The sequence below is a fragment of the Astatotilapia calliptera genome, chromosome 17 (assembly GCF_964374335.1).
Source record: "Astatotilapia calliptera chromosome 17, fAstCal68.1, whole genome shotgun sequence".
In the NCBI taxonomy this organism is placed as follows: domain Eukaryota; kingdom Metazoa; phylum Chordata; class Actinopteri; order Cichliformes; family Cichlidae; genus Astatotilapia; species Astatotilapia calliptera.
This window is the reverse complement of record NC_137438.1, coordinates 16,714,945-16,737,722: the sequence shown is the minus strand read 5'-3', so window position 1 is coordinate 16,737,722 and position 22,778 is coordinate 16,714,945. Positions and strand designations below refer to the sequence as shown.

The 22,778-nt window shown below is 39.3% G+C and overlaps 1 long non-coding RNA gene across 1 annotated transcript; it reads right to left on the bottom strand.

Moving 5' to 3' along the window:
* Window positions 1-1,678: 1,678 nt before the first annotated feature.
* On the bottom strand, window positions 1,679-21,492 carry LOC113009365 (uncharacterized). Its single transcript, XR_013902657.1, has 9 exons — window positions 20,444-21,492; window positions 19,306-19,350; window positions 16,262-19,044; window positions 10,495-15,356; window positions 8,302-8,346; window positions 3,044-8,040; window positions 2,701-2,828; window positions 2,193-2,286; window positions 1,679-2,056 (listed from the first exon to the last, which is right to left on the bottom strand). It is a non-coding gene; the product is annotated as an uncharacterized LOC113009365 (long non-coding RNA).
* Between the last annotated feature and the right edge of the window lie 1,286 nt (window positions 21,493-22,778).

The following is a 22,778-nucleotide window of genomic DNA, read 5'->3' as shown; positions in this document are numbered from 1 at the left end:
AAGAGAAAAACATGCTGACTCCTCAGTAATATCCATCCACTTATCCTTTTCAGTGTCGCGGGGGGGTGCTGGAGCCTATCCCAGCTGTCATAAGGCGAGAGGCGGGGTACACCCTGGACAGGTCGCCAGTCTGTCGCAGGGCCAACACACAGAGACAGACAACCATTCACGCTCACATTCACTCCTGCATTCACACCTATGGGCAATTTAGATTTTTCAATTGACCTATACCTTTACAAGTGCTTGTATGAATGGGTGAATGAGGCATGTTGTTTACAGTGCTTTGACTACTCTGGGAGAGTAGAAAATTGCTATATAAGAATCAGTCCATTTACCAATAAAAACACTGCAAAACACACAAAACAAAATAGAAATAAGAAAAATGGTAACAGACATAGGAAAAAAAAACGTAAATAGGAAAAACGAAAACAGAAATAGGAAAAAACAGATTTCCAAAAGCAAAGGGGAGTGTTTCTGGGGAGACAATAACCCGACGGACCAGTTGCAGGAACCCAAAACATGCTAGGTGTGTTTTATCATGACTCATATAATACTGATGATGAATTTTTAGGCTAATAGTTAGGCTAACACATATACCACTCATCTTTTCTTTCCTCACAAAACCGATAAATCCTCCACTTCTTTTAAGTGTCTCCCAGCGCAATTCTTAGCATATTTTGGTTCCTGCAACTGGTCCGTCAGGTTATTGTCTCCCCAGAAACACTTTGTGCTTTTGCAAATCTTTTTTTTTTTTTCCTATTTCCGTTGTCGTTTTTCCTCTTTTCGTTGTGTTTTGTGTGCTTTTGCAGCATTTTTCTTATTGCTGGTGTTGTCTTAAGTTGCAGTGGCCTCTCAGGGCCACCGTACAACTGAGTTCCTAGTCTCCACGATGGCCTAATCTCCTCATGTGTATTTAAAGCCCCAGTTTGCTTCTGTTCTTTGTTATGTTCTATGTTCCTTAGAGGCTAGTTTGTGAGTTCCAGGTTTTTAGTGTTGCCTGAATTATTTTGTGTTTTGCATTTTGGCCTGCTAAGGTCAGCAATAAAGCTGCTTTTTGAGTTTAACATGGATTTGAGTTCTGCACTTGGATCCTACTTTGCCAACAGTTATCCTTGAAAATATGTCTCACTGTAATGCAACATAAACAACTCTTCATTCATCACTTTAATTTCTCAGAAATGATGTCTCAAGATATTGCATTTGTGTTTTGACCTCTTACTTCAGGTTTTACGATTCATGGTGTGGTCTACTGATTTTATTTTTGGCCTAACTTTCTTATCTTTTGGATGCTTTTTCAGTTAGTGTCATGCATTTACAATTTTTTAGAGAATAAGAAGAAGTGTTTTTAACTCTGGGTGTAGTGGGAGATCTCACCGAGTTCTAATTGGTTTGAGTCTCCGCAGGGTTTGAACTCAGTCCCTGAAAAACAGACAATAGTGCGGCTACATCTAGTGGAAAACCATTTCTATGAAGGCAGTTTAGTTCTTGTTAACACTCCCTCAAAGATGAGCGGTTTATTTAATTGTCTTTTTAGTGGCAGATATAGGAATATTTAATTATATGTTTCAAAACTCACAGGATTTTCACTCTTCTGCATTTTGTTTCCTGGAAAGACAAAAACAGTCAACTCTAACATTCATAGAACAACTTACAAATGTTGTATCTGTAAATGTTCTCACCTTTCATTCTTTTCCTTATGATGAGACACACAGCTGTTATCAGCAGTGCGACCAAACCAATAGCTCCATCGATGTACCACAAAATAGCTGCGATAAAGCAGACAAAACAAATTTGAAACATTTTTGCATGTTAATGTTTGAAAAACGTTTCACACCATTTAACAGCCATGATACTCAAGTGAACAATGTTTCCTGCCAAAACCACACCATCATATCAAATGTTACATCTTGTGTTTCCTATAGGATAGGTAAGTGATTTTCTGTCATCAAAATGTAAATAATATTCATTAGGAAAAAAGATGTAAACTAAAGTATGAACTCTCCTTTTGTGCTGCTTTCAGTTTTTCTCGCTGGTTCCTTTGTTGTGTTTGCTTCAGCTGAATAAATGACAAAACCAAACCAAAAAGTGTGTCATTATTTCACAAGTTGTTAATGAAAAAAAAAGATCTTAAAAATTTAAAATCTATCAAACTAATATTTGAGGTCATCTTAAACAGTTGATCGTGAGCTCACCTGTTTCCTCACCTGAGGGCTGAGGGCTGAAGGTAAATGGCTGCACTCTTCCTGTGTGTATCAGTCACCTCACACTTCACTGTGTTGTATCCTGCTGAGTAAATAGGGTAATACTTTATAACAGAGAGAGAACATTTCACCTCAATAATCAATCTGTCTGGTTTAGTTGTGGCCTTTTCACCGATCTGTCAAAGTTTGATCAGCTGTGCTGTTAGTTTCTTGAAATAAAAAAACATTTAGTACCATCACAGTTATTATGGTCATCACATTTAGACGAGGCTGAATGACATCATCAACAATCTTCATTGAAGAAAACCAATAAAAAACATTAGAATACAGCACTTTTTACAATAAGAGTGAAAATCAATTTAGAAACAACTTTATAAACATGCTTCCCTAAAACAGCAGATCATGCTCAGCTGTCTTATTCATGTTATTGGTAAGTGATTGTAATAATATTGATACGATTATTATTTCACTGCTATAAAAATGTTTCCTGTATTCTTACCTACAATCTGAATCATCAGCATCAGACATAAAAACATTTGAATCCATCTGAATTCATCCATTCTGCTTCTCTGTCTCACTTCGTTCTTGTTCTCAGTCTCAACTGTCACAGTCTCTGAACTGATGACCCTTGATGAATACATTTAAATATTAGACAAAGATGACACAAATAAACACAAAATGCAATTCCTAAATGAAGTTGTTTATTATTAAGAGGGAAAAAACCTATATGGCCCTGTGTTAGACCAAGTTAAATGTGCGACAGTGTCAAAGTGCTATATACAAGGGTGCAGGGATCAGGTCTCCAGGGAATCTGCAGGGAAAAGCAGGGGGAACACACTCACTCTCCTTCTGTCTCTCTTGGCGTCTCACCAGTCTCTCACTCCTCTCTCGTACCAGAATTTCTGTAAGGAACAAGGGCAGGTCCAGGGTGTCTGTACACAGGGAAACGACGTGTTAGCACAAGATTCAAAATCCAAGAGAACTAGATTACTAGTGTCCTAGCCAGGACTTCACTAACATGAGTCAAGCAACAATCCAGCAAAGAGCAGTCTAACTTCTTCCCATAAGTAGAGGCCGGTTAATGAGACGCAGGTGTTCACCATCTCCCAGGTATGTAGGCCAAAGGCGGGAGCCCACAATGGCCTCCGCCCAGGCGATAGAGGGAGAGAAAAGGAGAGAAAAACAATACCAAAGCCCACTTGTAGCAGAATATTTCTCAGGCAGACAGTGACACTATAGTTTTTAAACATAACAAAAATCAGACGACGACTGGTTTGATTTAACTGTGGTGATGTTTAGATTGCTCGAGTTGAAAAACGTGTTGCCGTCCAGTTTGTGTGAAGTCAGCATTACAAAGAAAATGCAACAACCTATTAACAAAAAGTCCTTATATTTACTGTGATAGTTGACCTGCTGCACTCTTGGTCTTAAAGCAATTAGTGTTGTTTTAAGCTTTAGAAAATGAGAAACAGTAATGTTAAATATGTATCACAATGGAGTGGACTTTGAGAGATAATTTTATCTACTCTGCAGCACAAGCTGAAAAACCAAGGCAGGATCCATGAAGCTGAAACACGTCAGCAGAAGGAGGAAAAGGTGGTGAGGCAGGAAAAAGAGACTAAGAAGGTACCTCAGACCACCAGGGTGGAGAGAGACTCATGGTTGAATTATGAGGTACAGTAAGCCTGAAAAGACAGGAGTGCTTCAGCTCGCTGTGTCGTTGTCAAAGAATGACAAAGAAAGAATCTAGTTGTCGTCCTGCAGAGGCAGCCCTCTCCGCCCATCCCAACCTTGCAGAAAAAGCTGGCAAATCTTGCGCCATCTAGGCCCTCCTCTGTTTTTAGCCAGCGCTCGTCTAGAACTCTGAGTAACTCACTGCAAATTTTTTCACATTTTGCCCTGTATGACAACTCTATAAATAAAAAAAAAATTGCATTCACAGAATTGCTCAGTGTCAGCACCAAACCACCCACCACCCAATGAAATTCCCAGCCAGCAGGGTAAGATTTGTGCAAATTATAAACCTTTATTTTCCCGATCCCTGCCCCGCCTTCAGTCCCCTGTTGTGCTTCAGATGATCAACAGGAAGTGTTCAGAGTGCTGTCAGCCTTACGTTGGTGTCTGAGGAAAGAGCGGAGACAACTGGAGGTTCAGATGGGTTGCACAGATTCACACGAGACCCACTACAATCTGGTAAACAGGTATTGCAGTCAGGCACCACTGAACAGCAGGGTAATGTGTGCAGGCATAAGATGCCAGAACAACAGGGATTTCTATCTTTTGTGCCAGGCTTAGAATCAGTCATTTAGAGATGCTGCTGTGTTGAATTTAACCCAGTTAACCCCCAGATGTGGTGAGGCAAAGACACTGAAAGAAATCTCCGTCCCGGATCATCCGTGGATCGGGTTTCCTCCTGAGGCGTGAGCACCGATAAGCAGAGTTTTGTATCAGATTCAAAATTATTCAAAGTAACAATCAGGTATGCCGTTCAGCTGGGTTAGTTACGACGTCGGGAGCAGCTGGGAGAACAAAACGACACAGAGACTGCACGGGTTGCTTTCCCAAAATCAACTCAAAGTTTATTCTTTTGTGCAGGGTTTTTATAGGCAGAAGGGTTCGTGTGTTTTCAAGTTACAACCATATAAGGAAGTTCCCCCTAGCTCTGAAAGGGGCCTTCTATAATCTCAATATATCTTTGACAGGTCCATTAAACACTAGACAGTTAGAATCCTTTAGGGATATAAGTTTACACATGGTAGAATACTGCATGTAGTCATTTACACTAGGAAATGTTTAACCATATATGCCTAAAGGCACATAATCAATTGTATGTGAGCTTTAGCAGGCTGTAAGCCTGAGGTGCACTGAGGAATGCACTTTGTCCTATTATACCACGGCAGGATCAACGCAGCCATGCCTGTTCCAGTTTAAGTGCCTTCTTTACATATAGATGAACTGTTGGGTTTTCCAAACCAGCAGGCCAAAGGAAGTGCCCGTGGGGTCACAGAAAGAGGAAATGAAGTTTAAACAAAAGGCATTGCAGAAACAGGGTCCTTTGTATAATATCATCAAAAACAATATCCTGTAAATGCTAACCGTAGTGCTAAAATTCACAACAGTTACGATACTAACTCTGGGCTGTTAACGCGTGATCTTAATTTGATATTCGTAGTGAAGAATGTATTCAGTACAATGTTTTACAAGACATTTATTCATCTGTGCTTGTATTCAAGTTTACAGCAAATCATCTGAGAAATGCCTTTGAACTGGTGCCTGTTTCTGGGCTTTTCTTTTGACACAAACTGCTCACAAAGAAGGACGAATGCTTTAGGGAACAAAAGCTTTGGAATGTATTCTGCAAGTACAGGTCAAACGTAATAGCCTCATTGTTTTATAGCAATGCTGAATTAACTTATGTCACTGCAGGACAGTGCAGCCAGTGGGGCTAATTGTTATAGTCACTGTGCACGACAAGAAAGCATTTGACATGGTGAACTGCTGCCACGGTTTTAGAGAGACGTCTGTTTGTAATTAGAAGTAGTTGTTCTGTTTAATTTGGGGTTTTTCTCCTTTGCTTCTGCGTAGAAGACGACCAATCTGCACATCGAGAAGCTGTCCTGTCTTCAGCTAGGAGTCCTTCTCCAGCTGCTGCACATGCTAACAGGCAAAACATCAGGGAGTAATACAAGCTTTTAATGCTTATGTGAACCACAGGCGTGCTTATAATGTGTCAACCTGCAGTGAGACTGTAAAAGCAAAATCTTTCTTGATTTAATTTTCATTGCACAAATAATAACAGATTCAGGAATGTATTCAAGGAAGAGACTGGCAAAGAAAGAGTGGGATAGTCAGGGAGCTGAAGGAAGGAGTACTAAAAGGCTAGGTGCACAGCAAAGAGAGCGGTGTCACTGGCACAGGAAAAGGCTTGTAGTGAGTTGTATGTGAGGCTGGACACTAAGGAGAAAATGATTTTTAATGAATGGCAAGGCACATAAATTGTCCTGGAAGAGAGTAATCAAGTATAGAGATGGAAATGTGCTAATGTGAAGAATGTGTGTTGAGAAGAGAGAAGGAGTACTTTGGATGAAAATTGAATTAGAGAAGGAAGTGAGGCAACTCTGAAGAGGATGGAGACGGGAGGCATAGAGAGGGTAGGAGTGAAGGCTATGATAAGGTGCGAAGAGAGTAACTGTGGTGCTGGATTTGTGGATGTAGTGAAGGTGGACATGCAGGGGGTTGGTGTGACTGAGGAGGATGCTAGAAATAGAGAGATGGAGGCGGATGATCCACTGTAGCGACCTCTAAAGGGAGCAGCCGAAAGAAGAAGAAGCACAAATAATTCTAATCATGCTTTTCTTTTATTCTCAGTACTAAGCTATGTAAAGGAAGTCAAGGTTGTTTCCTCCTACAATCACTTTGTAGATGGTTTAGACTTGTTTAGATTGGTGTTCTGTCTCCCTTTATCCAAACTAAAACTTTGATGGGGTTTTTTTTATCTTCACTGAACACTTTTTTGCTTTGTGTTTATTATTGTGCTACTGCAAGTATTTCATATATTAGTCAGTTGATTGTTACTGTAGGGCAGCTCTAGGACAATCCCTGATGTGATGTAGCTTGCTTTTATCCAGCAGATACGACATCTCATGAGGAGGTTCGAACCCTGTACCCTGACCTTCCCACTGACGCACAAAGTCTGGACATCCAGCAGCAGGCCCTTCTACGTGAACAACAGCACAACAGTTTCTATTTCTTTTAATATTAGAAGTCAGTTATTCATTAATGAATACAAATGGTGACTGAAGTTATTTAGACAGGACATTAAACAATAAACTTCCAATAAATTATGAACAATGTGTGACTGAATGTGTTCAGTGAAAGACTTTGAAAATATCGCAGCATAAAACCAGTGTAAAAGTATTCAGACTACTTTTGGGGGTATTTATTTGATGATGCAACCAGAAAATGTGCAGGTTGTGAATTTAACATTTTCAACACTGGAGAAGAAGTACATGTACACAGACTAGCTAATGACAAACATTTTTTTAAATTAACCTTTATTTAAACAGGTTGTTCATTTTTCTGAGCTTATCTGGTGTCTAGTTTTGGTGGCAGTAGCATAAGCAGAGAAGACCCAGACCTTACTCTCCCGAGCCAGCTCCTCCATTATTTGGGGGACACTGAGGCATTCTCTGCTGAGTGCTGTGATCTCCCCAACATGTCCTGGGTGTGTCCTGTCTGTCCTGGTGGGACATGCCTGGAACATCTCACCCAGGAGGCGCTCAAGAGGCACCCTTGTCAGATGCCTGAACCTCCTCAACTGGCTCGTTTAGATGTAGAGGAGTAGCAGTTAACTCATGCAAACCACATTTCTCCACGCCAGTCCTAATCAGCTTACTCAGTATCACTAGATCCAATGCTGCTCCTCCAGCAGAGCACACAAAAGTAGGAGAGACCGGAGATGCCATGGCTTAGTTAGGAGACTGTTTGCTTCAAGGCCACTAGAAGGTGCTGCCATAAAACTACAATAAATGAATTGACCTTTTGACCTGCTCACACTCTTTTATGCAAAACCCTGCTGATGTTACGCACACACACACACATAAAGAGATTCTAGGTCTGACCAACCGTCTCCGCCGTGGGCAAAAAGATGACAGTCAATAAAATTCTAAAATTTTATTTATAAACACAATGAATAATAGTTAAAAGTCCAGTGTCCCATTTAGGTACAAAGTAAAAACACACAGTCCAAGGCCAGAGCCAGCTATGCCACAAAGCCAGTTGCACTCCACACGTTGTTCACTTCAACAGGGGTAGCAATTGTCCTCTGAGACCCACCACCCTGTAAGTAGAAAGCCAGTGATCACTCCATCCTCTGCAACTCAGCTACTTTCAGGCTACAGCATATAATAGGCCCTAGCCTGCACAGAGCGACAAAATAAGACAATTCACTATATAATTCACAGCCCATCCATCCCAAACATATCAGATCATTAGCGGTTTTGTCACATTACATACCTGCACTGAGAGACAAAATAAGACTAATGACGCTAAATTTAATTACGGGTCATGGACAGCCTTCATAAATGCTCATATTACTCACCCACACTGAATTCCAGCACAGGTTCATCTGGGTCCTGACTATTTCCTGCAAAATAACACAAACGTCATCAGAACATTAAGTCAGAGAAACAACATTTGGAGCTTTTGTACATGATAAATTATACTGCAGTAGTAAAACAAAGTCAAGCAGCAGTACATTTATTAAAATCACCTTCAGCTGTAATATTTAAACTGATTTAGTGTCAATTTAGATTATGTTTAGATTAAAATGAAACTAGTACCCTTGTAATGTCTTTTTAAATTAGAGGTAAATATTTGTATATTTTTTTACATAATATAATTATATTTACTGGATTTTCTCTCTATTGTAGTTTAGTATTATAGTTATTACTTGTTTTTTATTGACTTGTCTTGTTTTTACAATGATTTGCTTTGACTGCAGCCTTTAAAGAAAAGACTATCTGTTCAGTAACTATCCATCAGACTGGGTCCATGTTACCAGCCAAATGGGTAATAATTAAAGTAAGTTTTGAATTACGTATATTTGGGTGTTTAGGTGACACTTTTGCAAAAAAAATTATATAATTAGGTTTAAAAAAACTAAACATGTATGTATTTAAAAACAATAAGTGTGTTAGAATTACTACAGCAACAGGTTGTAGCTCACTGTACTGTTTTTGAGCACAACTTTGGCGCTTTTGCCTCATTTTTAAATCAGTGATCCCAGTAGCACAGTCTAAGCAGAGACCTCAGTGCTTGGCAAACAATCAATAGAATCAATATAATTATTAAAAAGAAACAAAATAAATGCCAACCATATAAAAAACATAAACTTAAAGAAAAAACTAAACTTGATTTTATGTCTTTAGGCTATTGTTAACAGCAAGCATGAGGTTAGTGCATATGTATTATTATTGGAAAGATTACTGCAAAGAAAAAAAAAGTTGAACCAGGAGGGGGCGATATTGCTCTTCTTACAATGAGTTACATGCAGGCTATTACTTACCGTGTCACTCACATTTATTTCACAAATTAGCTGAACCCACTTAATTCGATTTAATTGTATTTATGCAGAGCTGAATCACAACAACATTCTCCTCGAGGTGGTATAGATTGTAAGGTAGAAAGTCTACAATTAAAAAGAAAAAACCTCAATACAGTGGGAAGGAACAACTCACTTTTAACAGGAAGCACCCTCTGGCAGAACCACGGTCAGGGAGCAAACTATCAAACTACGAGGTCTTTAAAATAAGATGATTATTCAAGACCTCATGTGTGATGGGAAGGATTCTGAATTTGATGCTGGACCCACAAATCATAAAAGAGAAACACTAACTCACACACACCAGAAAGTGCCAAGAATTATAATTATATGTAATTTAGTTTTGCGTTCCTTTATAATGCTTTCAACTATACAAATAAGACACTTGGGGGCGCCTGAGCCTTGTAGACACAACAAATATTGAACAAACCTCATGCGCCCTGTTGTTGACAAAACGATAAAAATGAATGTGTCTTATTTAGGTCATTTCTGTAGTTACAGAAAATCATTTGAATTCATTTTTCCTTAAATTATTTTAACCCTTATTTGATGCTATTGAAATTGGTCTGTTGCCTCAGGGCAACAACGGCAATAAGGGTTCCACAGTGTCACAGTTTTCTGCATATAGTCGATTAATAAATGTTGAGAAAACAACTAATCGATTCAATTTTTTTATTTGAACAAGTATCAAATTGATTTTCACAGAAGCGTTCAATGGAACAAATACATAAATGGTAAGCTGACTGCTTTTTATATAGGGTTTTTGTATTTTGCTCGTGCATTAAAAAGCGCTTTATACAACATGCCTCATTCACCTATTCACCCAAACATTATTACAAGCACCTTTTCTACAATTAAGCTAAACATGCATAAAATGTTAGCAGTGGAGATTTGGCACCTGAAAGGACCCCCTTTGATCCACTCCTAGTTTGAGTCTATTTACATTTAAATACTGATACTTCAATTTTGCCTTGGTTTGAGCTCCATAAAGCAGGCAAACCAGAATTAATCACAGAAGGCAAAAACACTGAAACTACGTTTTAAGCTGCGAGCCAAACAAACCAAAGGTAACCGTGTTTTGAAAAGAGCTATGAAGAGAAACAGACAGACTACTGTAATTTCTCAATAAAATGTCGCTTATTATCGCTCACTCTCAAGAACAAAAACGTGAGTAATTTCCCAGTAGCTCACCATATTTGGGATCTTCTAACATCCACACTTCATGTTTAAACGGTGGTGCGGAGGCGGTGTACCGTCGCAGGCCGGATGTAGCATTCAGCGCGGTGTGCCTTTTTTTCAGTTGCTAAGCAACAGATTTGTCCCGCCCCTTTCGTTATGACGAGCCGGGCCAGTCCTTTGACTGGTGACGTTACAATGAAACCGACCTTATATATAGACCTGGCTGTTCAGTTGAAACGCATTCACACAGCGGGACAGCAGCGCTTTAAACGTTCAAACACGGAGTTTAACACAAAACAACATTTTAGACATAAAAAACAAAAAAGTGAAATGGCAAGCTCAAACTGTAACACAATGACAAATGATGAAACAGTTCAGACCAATCGGGATAATTCTACAGTACATGCTTTGGTATCCCTCTTGGATAACTTGTTAAGTAGTTTTTCGAAAAAGCAGTTGGACGCGCTTACCTCAGGCTATCCGGATTGCTTCACCGCTAAGCGGCTTGCAGGTTTTTTAAAGGACGTAATGGACCTGTGTGCACAGTCACTAGCAGTATCACCACTGAGGTCTTCCCAGAACTCCCCTGTACATGAAAACTGTTCTGTCCACACCACCACTGGCAAAACGGTTTTGTCACCTGTGAAATTTTTGGACGATTCTGCTGAGCAGGAGTTTGATACAGCACAGAATATAGATGCTAACAGCCAAGAAACAGCTAACACAGAAGAACGCTGTCAAAATGCTGACCAACACAGTGCTGCAAAAGCAGAAAACAATCCAATTCCAGATCCCCAGCAGCAGAAATCCTGTGTTGAACATGAAGCCAGCATCCCACCGTTAACAAACATAAGTCAAACGGAGTCATATAAAAAGATACAGAATCACAGATCTTCTGTAGACTGTGAGCCACCTGAAAACACCTTAGACTTTGAAAGATGGTTAGAGACATTAATTCAGGCTGTGCTTTCAAAGCTTGGTAAACTTTTAAAGTGCCCTCATTCTCACCAAAAACGTTTGTTGGATCTACTCTTGGACAAATTCAAGGGGATGGATTTGCATTTAGACCGAAAAGTGCAGAATTATTTTGACTGCATTGCTAATGCCATTTTCACTGATATTTGTGACCAATTATATAATTGGTCACTAATATCATTGGAAATGGGGAGGAGTGGGGAGGAGGATTCAATGAATTTAATGGGAGAACCAATATTTAATATCATAACTACTTCAGTATTCCAAGAACACCTGTTGGCAGTAACAATTATCGATAGACTGGAATCATATGAAAAGAAAGAAAGATGCAGACTTTCAGTGGAAATCTTTGTGGAAGGACTGATTTCCCAGGTTGCAAAAACATCAGACACAGTCTTCAGCATTGAAAATGCTGAAGCTATCTCCAACCGGCTTACCATGAAAATCTGGACTGAAATCAGGGCAGAATACAACAAAATCCCCCCAGAGAAGTTCAAGAAACTCAGCGAGAGGGTTTTCAAATCCCTCTGTAAAAGATGGAAGCATGTAGCGGTTATTGTGACATCCTGGCAATTAAACGTCCAAGATCTTGATGAAGATATTGTTAAAACTTTCAAAAGAAAGATATTCCCAGAACCAAGTCGCATATCTAAGTGCTTCTCATCGGTGCGGGCATTTTTTGGGAGGTTTAAGGGAGGAAACAAAGTTTCCCCTTTATAGTGACATCGTGATATCAACAGCAAGATATTTTCTAAAACTCACTGGACACTTTAAATTAGCTAGTTTTACATTTAGATCAGATCAAGTCATTTTTGAAATCCCCAGGAATGGTCGCGGCAGATGGCCACCCCACCCTGAGCCTGGTTCTGTCGAAGGTTTCTTCCTCTTAAAAGGGAGTTTTTCCTTCCCACTGTCGCCTCGTGCTTGCTCAGAGGGGTTTGTTCTTTTGGGGTTTTCTTTTTAATACTGTAAGTTGTTACCTTACAGTGTGAAGCACCTTGAAAACACCATTGTTTCCTTTGGTGCTATACAGATTGAAGTGACTTGCACTGACAACATAACTAAGCTGGGACTTTAATTTAACATCAATAAAATTATAAAAATATTACATCTTGATTTCTGCTTGTTTTCATTGTCTGTGACTTAATGAATACAAATGTGTAATTTAACAGATTTTTTCTTTATGTTAGTCTGACCGGTGATTCCACGTTGGCCTTAGGTGTTGGCGCGGATACGCTGCAGCCCCTGAGCCATTAATGGCCCAGCACACTACAGTAAAAACAAAACAACAGCCATCTCTCCAACTAGGAAAGGAAAATAATAAACTGCCTCCTTGGAGGCAACCTGACTCAAAACAGTTGCAGTCCAACTCAGACCGACTGCAATCACTCTCAGGCAGATTGATGAAGATCTGCAAATAACTGTTGTCTAATTTATAAACGCAGACAGATTGCCAACACGTCTGTTTACAATAGAGGACTGTACTTACATGGTTGCAAACTGGTTGTTGTCTTGCTTATATGAAAACATTGCTTTGGAGCAATGAAACTCAAACACATTCATTTTTAAAATGCCTCAAAATGAAATTTTGAAATATTTGGCTTTATGCTTTGAAAGTGCCGTTGTGAGTGGGAGTGTGAAATCCTTACTTGATGTGTTCCCTTTGCCTTTACTGTTTTCAGTTTTATTTGTCATATGCAAGTTAGCACAGGGTCAACATTGCAATGAAATGTGTTTGACGAGCAGCAGTCACTCAGCAGCATGGTACAGTAGAAATATAATAAAATATAATAAAATAAAAAATAGAAAAATAGTAAAGAGCAAAATATTAGAGAGACGTGGTAAAAGAGAAAAGATGACTAAATATATATGTATCTATAAATATAAATATATGTACACTAGTGATTAAATAAGAAAATCTTGAAAAGAAATATGACGGGAGGCCAAATGGGATGTTGCACAGGAATGAGCAGCAGAAAATTACAGTATTACTCAGACTTTTAATAGTCATATTGTCAGTTTTGGCCGACGGTCATGGGTCACTTCCACTAAAATAGCACGAGACTGGAGTAAAATGTACTTTATTAATGAGAACACATGGTGATACAGCAAAGAATCCAACCCTTCTGAAAAGCAAATGGCTTCCTGTTATACTCTACCTGATTCAGGTGAGCATCTGGAATAGACCAAGTCTGGGGGTCAGCAAACCAAAGGAAAACAAAACCCTCCCCATAAGAAAACCACTACAATATAACCAAGATATAACACATCATAGACATATGAAGATTTGGAACAAGTCCTATAAATAATTCCATAACATATAAACGTCAGTCTCTTCTATATACATTAAAACAGCGGTCCCCAACCTTTTTTGCGCCACGGACCGGTTTATGCCCGACAATATTTTCACGGACCGGCCTTTAAGGTGTCACAGATAAATACAACAAAATAAAACTAGTACCGGTACCGGAAAAAAAGAAGATTTATTCATAACACACGTGAAAGACCCAGGAAAACAGAGTTAACGATAAAAACGATAACAAAATAACGATAAAAAACGATAAAAACTCTGAAAACCATACATTTCACACCCGAGCCTCATCTCTCGACCAAACGACGGTCCGTGGCCCAGCGGTTGGGGACCGCTGCATTAAAACACCTTAACCACACAGTTAGGTTTCAGCCCTCGCTGACTCAGAACAAAGTAAGACAATCAGAGTTCGATTGGTTTTTACTTGTGCAGGGGAAGCCTGGTCAGATTCTCAGAGTTGCAAGCTCTACACCCAAACTCAGACAACTCCAACTCCAGCCTTTTATTGAATGAAAACAGTTACACAACTGCCCATTGTAAACCCCATATGTTGTGTGGTAAAAGCTAAGGCACTGTGTGTGTGTGTGTGTATGTGTGTCTGTATACGTGACTTCCTGGTTACAAACGTTTTAACCGCATCTCTAGTCATAAAAGGGCATCTCCCCTCAACCTCGTATATGGCTTAACCTCTTTAACAGTCCACCATTTACATGGTGAGCCCATACTGTAAAGGGCAGGAAGTGAACATTCCTTACCAAATAAGGAAACCAGAATCTTACATAGATTGTGCCTGCAGTTGAAAACTATAGCTAGTAACATCCCCAACATCCTACATGTGGGGGAGGAACAGAAAAATATCTGAACATACAGTTCAAGACAAGGTCCAAGCACAATAATGACAACTTTTAACAAAATCACTCCAACACACACTCCCCTAGCCTGGCACATTGGTTTGCTCCAGGAGCTCATAAGCAGGTGATTGAGCTGCTTTTACTCTTTATAAAGTGAGTACTGTTAACACTTCTCTTTTTACATATACAACTAATTTAGGTTACAGACAAATGATTAAATGTGAACAGCTCTAACACGGGTTCTTTTCCTGACACAGGTAGGATGGCCAGTCCCCCTGTCTCTTCACCTTTCACGAGTCACTTAAATAACAACCCAAAAAACCTAATAAAGATCACAATCAACCAGTGTGTGTTTTTCTTCATTATGGTTTTTAAATACAAATCAGTCAGTCAATTAATAAAAATACAAGTAAGGGTAATGGAACCCCTGGTCTCCATTACACACATAAATACCATAAAGACACTAAGTCGTAGAGCTCTGAACTCCTTGCTTTTATGATATTTACACTTCTTCTTGGCCTTCTCCTTCACTCTGAGTCACTCCAGGATAAACGCATCAGCTCAGACATTCAATAATTAAAATATGTGTAGGTGACCGTTTGGCAGAAGACGATGTCGAGGCGGTACTGCAGTGACACGTCCGTGGCTATTGTCGGGGAGGTGTCCTGCATCAGCAGGAAGTCCATAGACTTCTTGGCTTTGTTGCTCATCATGGCTCTGTAGTCCGTGGGCGTGGCCTGCAAAAAGTGTAAATAAACCATCAGAGACCAAACACAATTATGCCTTCCAACCACTAGTTTAGACAACATCTTGCAAAGAGTGTGTATTTCAGAGTGCAGTTGTTTTTAAATTTGACAGAAACAGAAAAAAAGATGGAACAGAAGGACAACAGGGAAAGCAGAAGCACCGACACACTGAAATCTTTTAGGGTCAAGCTCCAGAACTAGCCACAAATCCTGCTGGAAAGAACCTAAAAATACTTAAAAATACTTGCAGAGATCTAATGGAGCCGTTAACTCAAAAGCCTGGTGTCAGGCATGTTCTTTAATAAATAAGAAACGAGCTGATATGTTACAGACCCCAGTCTTTACGTAAAGAAAACGCTGACATTTAGAGCGGTCTCGCAGCAGATTTTAAAACAGTGACACTGATTTGTGGGGTTTTTGTGCACAGATTTGAACCTTTTTGTTTTATCCATGTCCTTGAACACAGCTTGTGACTTGGGCGCTTTCATATGTACCGATTCATTTAGGTTTGTGCACTGAGGCCAGATTTAGGTATTAAAAACGAGTCAGTCATAACACTTCTTACATTAGTTAAAAAGCTGAGCTTACACTAAACCAACATTTAAATTTCCCCTTGTGGGACTAATAAAGGTATATCATATCATATCATTACTACAGTATTGCTGCAACATTGTAAAGACAAAGATGACACACGGACCAGACATAAAACACTGAACACTTTTTAAAGAAGAGTCATTTAAGAATTCAACTGCTTGAACTATGTTATTTTAAAATTGACAGTAGAGCAGAAGTCACTGCATCATTTCATCATCAACACGAACCTGAAAAAAGCTGTCTGATATATAGATAAAATAATAACAAACAAACAAACATACAGATATCACTAAACAAAACACCTTATCTTGGTTTTCTAGGTGTTGCTGATGGTGACATAGGAAACTTCAGGATCCACCTAAACAATGAAGAGAAAAACATGCTGACTCCTCAGTAATATCCATCCACTTATCCTTTTCAGTGTCGCGGGGGGTGCTGGAGCCTATCCCAGCTGTCATAAGGCGAGAGGCGGGGTACACCCTGGACAGGTCGCCAGTCTGTCGCAGGGCCAACACACAGAGACAGACAACCATTCACGCTCACATTCACTCCTGCATTCACACCTATGGGCAATTTAGATTTTTCAATTCACCTATACCTTTAGACGTGCTTGTATGAATGGGTGAATGAGGCATGTTGTTTACAGTGCTTTGACTACTCTGGGAGAGTAGAAAATTGCTATATAAGAATCAGTCCATTTACCAATAAAAAAAACACTGCAAAACACACAAAACAAAATAGAAATAAGAAAAATGGTAACAGACATAGGAAAAAAAACGTAAATAGGAAAAACGAAAACAGAAATAGGAAAAAACAGATTTCCAAAAGCAAAGGGGAGTGTTTCTGGGGAGACAATAACCCGACGGACCAGTTGCAGGAACCCAAAACATGCTAGGTGTGTTTTATCATGACTCATATAATACTGATGATGAATTTTTAGGCTAATAGTTAGGCTAACACATATACCACTCATCTTTTCTTTCCTCACAAAACCGATAAATCCTCCACTTCTTTTAAGTGTCTCCCAGCGCAATTCTTAGCATATTTTGGTTCCTGCAACTGGTCCGTCAGGTTATTGTCTCCCCAGAAACACTTTGTGCTTTTGCAAATCTTTTTTTTTCCTATTTCCGCTGTCGTTTTTCCTCTTTTCGTTGTGTTTTGTGTGCTTTTGCAGCATTTTTCTTATTGCTGGTGTTGTCTTAAGTTGCAGTGGCCTCTCAGGGCCACCGTACAACACATGTTCTCCCCGTGTTTGCGTGGGTTCTCTCCGGGTACTCCGGCTTCCTCCCACCGTCCAAAGACATGCAGCTTGTGGGGATAGGTTAATTGGATAATCTAGATTGCCACTAGGTGTGAGTGTGAATGGTTGTCTGTGTCTCAATGTGTTAGCCCTGCGACAGACTGGCGACCTGTCCAGGGTGTACCCTGCCTCTCGCCCTATGACAGCTGGGATAGGCTCCAGCACCCCCCGCGACCCTGAAAAGGATAAGCGGAAGTGAATGGATGGATGGATGTTTCAAAACTCACAGGATTTTCACTCTTCTGCATTTTGTTTCCTGGAAAGACAAAAACAGTCAACTCTAACATTCATAGAACAACTTACAAATGTTGTATCTGTAAATGTTCTCACCTTTCATTCTTTTCCTTATGATGAGACACACAGCTCTTATCAGCAGTGCGACCAAACCAATAGCTCCATCGATGTACCACGAAACTAAAACTTTGATGGGGTTTTTTTTATCTTCACTAAACACTTTTTTGCTTTGTGTTTATTATTGTGCTACTGCAAGTATTTCATATATTAGTCAGTTGATTGTTACTGTAGGGCAGCTCTAGGACAATCCCTGATGTGATGTAGCTTGCTTTTATCCAGCAGATACGACATCTCATGAGGAGGTTCGAACCCTGTACCCTGACCTTCCCACTGACGCACAAAGTCTGCACATCCAGAAGCAGGCCCTTCTACGTGAACAACAGCACAACAGTTTCTATTTCTTTTAATATTAGAAGTCAGTTATTCATTAATGAATACAAATGGTGACTGAAGTTATTTAGACAGGACATTAAACAATAAACTTCCAATAAATTATGAACAATGTGTGACTGAATGTGTTCAGTGAAAGACTTTGAAAATATCGCAGCATAAAACCAGTGTAAAAGTATTCAGACTACTTTTGGGGGTATTTATTTGATGATGCAACCAGAAAATGTGCAGGTTGTGAGTTTAACATTTTCAACACTGGAGAAGAAGTACATGTACACAGACTAGCTAATGACAAACATTTTTTTTAAATTAACCTTTATTTAAACAGGTTGTTCATTTTTCTGAGCTTATCTGGTGTCTAGTTTTGGTGGCAGTAGCATAAGCAGAGAAGACCCAGACCTTACTCTCCCGAGCCAGCTCCTCCATTATTTGGGGGACACTGAGGCATTCTCTGCTGAGTGCTGTGATCTCCCCAACATGTCCTGGGTGTGTCCTGTCTGTCCTGGTGGGACATGCCTGGAACATCTCACCCAGGAGGCGCTCAAGAGGCACCCTTGTCAGATGCCTGAACCTCCTCAACTGGCTCGTTTAGATGTAGAGGAGTAGCAGTTAACTCATGCAAACCACATTTCTCCACGCCAGTCCTAATCAGCTTACTCAGTATCACTAGATCCAATGCTGCTCCTCCAGCAGAGCACACAAAAGTAGGAGAGACCGGAGATGCCATGGCTTAGTTAGGAGACTGTTTGCTTCAAGGCCACTAGAAGGTGCTGCCATAAAACTACAATAAATGAATTGACCTTTTGACCTGCTCACACTCTTTTATGCAAAACCCTGCTGATGTTACGCACACACACACACATAAAGAGATTCTAGGTCTGACCAACCGTCTCCGCCGTGGGCAAAAAGATGACAGTCAATAAAATTCTAAAATTTTATTTATAAACACAATGAATAATAGTTAAAAGTCCAGTGTCCCATTTAGGTACAAAGTAAAAACACACAGTCCAAGGCCAGAGCCAGCTATGCCACAAAGCCAGTTGCACTCCACACGTTGTTCACTTCAACAGGGGTAGCAATTGTCCTCTGAGACCCACCACCCTGTAAGTAGAAAGCCAGTGATCACTCCATCCTCTGCAACTCAGCTACTTTCAGGCTACAGCATATAATAGGCCCTAGCCTGCACAGAGCGACAAAATAAGACAATTCACTATATAATTCACAGCCCATCCATCCCAAACATATCAGATCATTAGCGGTTTTGTCACATTACATACCTGCACTGAGAGACAAAATAAGACTAATGACGCTAAATTTAATTACGGGTCATGGACAGCCTTCATAAATGCTCATATTACTCACCCACACTGAATTCCAGCACAGGTTCATCTGGGTCCTGACTATTTCCTGCAAAATAACACAAACGTCATCAGAACATTAAGTCAGAGAAACAACATTTGGAGCTTTTGTACATGATAAATTATACTGCAGTAGTAAAACAAAGTCAAGCAGCAGTACATTTATTAAAATCACCTTCAGCTGTAATATTTAAACTGATTTAGTGTCAATTTAGATTATGTTTAGATTAAAATGAAACTAGTACCCTTGTAATGTCTTTTTAAATTAGAGGTAAATATTTGTATATTTTTTTACATAATATAATTATATTTACTGGATTTTCTCTCTATTGTAGTTTAGTATTATAGTTATTACTTGTTTTTTATTGACTTGTCTTGTTTTTACAATGATTTGCTTTGACTGCAGCCTTTAAAGAAAAGACTATCTGTTCAGTAACTATCCATCAGACTGGGTCCATGTTACCAGCCAAATGGGTAATAATTAAAGTAAGTTTTGAATTACGTATATTTGGGTGTTTAGGTGACACTTTTGCAAAAAAAATTATATAATTAGGTTTAAAAAAACTAAACATGTATGTATTTAAAAACAATAAGTGTGTTAGAATTACTACAGCAACAGGTTGTAGCTCACTGTACTGTTTTTGAGCACAACTTTGGCGCTTTTGCCTCATTTTTAAATCAGTGATCCCAGTAGCACAGTCTAAGCAGAGACCTCAGTGCTTGGCAAACAATCAATAGAATCAATATAATTATTAAAAAGAAACAAAATAAATGCCAACCATATAAAAAACATAAACTTAAAGAAAAAACTAAACTTGATTTTATGTCTTTAGGCTATTGTTAACAGCAAGCATGAGGTTAGTGCATATGTATTATTATTGGAAAGATTACTGCAAAGAAAAAAAAAGTTGAACCAGGAGGGGGCGATATTGCTCTTCTTACAATGAGTTACATGCAGGCTATTACTTACCGTGTCACTCACATTTATTTCACAAATTAGCTGAACCCACTTAATTCGATTTAATTGTATTTATGCAGAGCTGAATCACAACAACATTCTCCTCGAGGTGGTATAGATTGTAAGGTAGAAAGTCTACAATTAAAAAGAAAAAACCTCAATACAGTGGGAAGGAACAACTCACTTTTAACAGGAAGCACCCTCTGGCAGAACCACGGTCAGGGAGCAAACTATCAAACTACGAGGTCTTTAAAATAAGATGATTATTCAAGACCTCATGTGTGATGGGAAGGATTCTGAATTTGATGCTGGACCCACAAATCATAAAAGAGAAACACTAACTCACACACACCAGAAAGTGCCAAGAATTATAATTATATGTAATTTAGTTTTGCGTTCCTTTATAATGCTTTCAACTATACAAATAAGACACTTGGGGGCGCCTGAGCCTTGTAGACACAACAAATATTGAACAAACCTCATGCGCCCTGTTGTTGACAAAACGATAAAAATGAATGTGTCTTATTTAGGTCATTTCTGTAGTTACAGAAAATCATTTGAATTCATTTTTCCTTAAATTATTTTAACCCTTATTTGATGCTATTGAAATTGGTCTGTTGCCTCAGGGCAACAACGGCAATAAGGGTTCCACAGTGTCACAGTTTTCTGCATATAGTCGATTAATAAATGTTGAGAAAACAACTAATCGATTCAATTTTTTTATTTGAACAAGTATCAAATTGATTTTCACAGAAGCGTTCAATGGAACAAATACATAAATGGTAAGCTGACTGCTTTTTATATAGGGTTTTTGTATTTTGCTCGTGCATTAAAAAGCGCTTTATACAACATGCCTCATTCACCTATTCACCCAAACATTATTACAAGCACCTTTTCTACAATTAAGCTAAACATGCATAAAATGTTAGCAGTGGAGATTTGGCACCTGAAAGGACCCCCTTTGATCCACTCCTAGTTTGAGTCTATTTACATTTAAATACTGATACTTCAATTTTGCCTTGGTTTGAGCTCCATAAAGCAGGCAAACCAGAATTAATCACAGAAGGCAAAAACACTGAAACTACGTTTTAAGCTGCGAGCCAAACAAACCAAAGGTAACCGTGTTTTGAAAAGAGCTATGAAGAGAAACAGACAGACTACTGTAATTTCTCAATAAAATGTCGCTTATTATCGCTCACTCTCAAGAACAAAAACGTGAGTAATTTCCCAGTAGCTCACCATATTTGGGATCTTCTAACATCCACACTTCATGTTTAAACGGTGGTGCGGAGGCGGTGTACCGTCGCAGGCCGGATGTAGCATTCAGCGCGGTGTGCCTTTTTTTCAGTTGCTAAGCAACAGATTTGTCCCGCCCCTTTCGTTATGACGAGCCGGGCCAGTCCTTTGACTGGTGACGTTACAATGAAACCGACCTTATATATAGACCTGGCTGTTCAGTTGAAACGCATTCACACAGCGGGACAGCAGCGCTTTAAACGTTCAAACACGGAGTTTAACACAAAACAACATTTTAGACATAAAAAACAAAAAAGTGAAATGGCAAGCTCAAACTGTAACACAATGACAAATGATGAAACAGTTCAGACCAATCGGGATAATTCTACAGTACATGCTTTGGTATCCCTCTTGGATAACTTGTTAAGTAGTTTTTCGAAAAAGCAGTTGGACGCGCTTACCTCAGGCTATCCGGATTGCTTCACCGCTAAGCGGCTTGCAGGTTTTTTAAAGGACGTAATGGACCTGTGTGCACAGTCACTAGCAGTATCACCACTGAGGTCTTCCCAGAACTCCCCTGTACATGAAAACTGTTCTGTCCACACCACCACTGGCAAAACGGTTTTGTCACCTGTGAAATTTTTGGACGATTCTGCTGAGCAGGAGTTTGATACAGCACAGAATATAGATGCTAACAGCCAAGAAACAGCTAACACAGAAGAACGCTGTCAAAATGCTGACCAACACAGTGCTGCAAAAGCAGAAAACAATCCAATTCCAGATCCCCAGCAGCAGAAATCCTGTGTTGAACATGAAGCCAGCATCCCACCGTTAACAAACATAAGTCAAACGGAGTCATATAAAAAGATACAGAATCACAGATCTTCTGTAGACTGTGAGCCACCTGAAAACACCTTAGACTTTGAAAGATGGTTAGAGACATTAATTCAGGCTGTGCTTTCAAAGCTTGGTAAACTTTTAAAGTGCCCTCATTCTCACCAAAAACGTTTGTTGGATCTACTCTTGGACAAATTCAAGGGGATGGATTTGCATTTAGACCGAAAAGTGCAGAATTATTTTGACTGCATTGCTAATGCCATTTTCACTGATATTTGTGACCAATTATATAATTGGTCACTAATATCATTGGAAATGGGGAGGAGTGGGGAGGAGGATTCAATGAATTTAATGGGAGAACCAATATTTAATATCATAACTACTTCAGTATTCCAAGAACACCTGTTGGCAGTAACAATTATCGATAGACTGGAATCATATGAAAA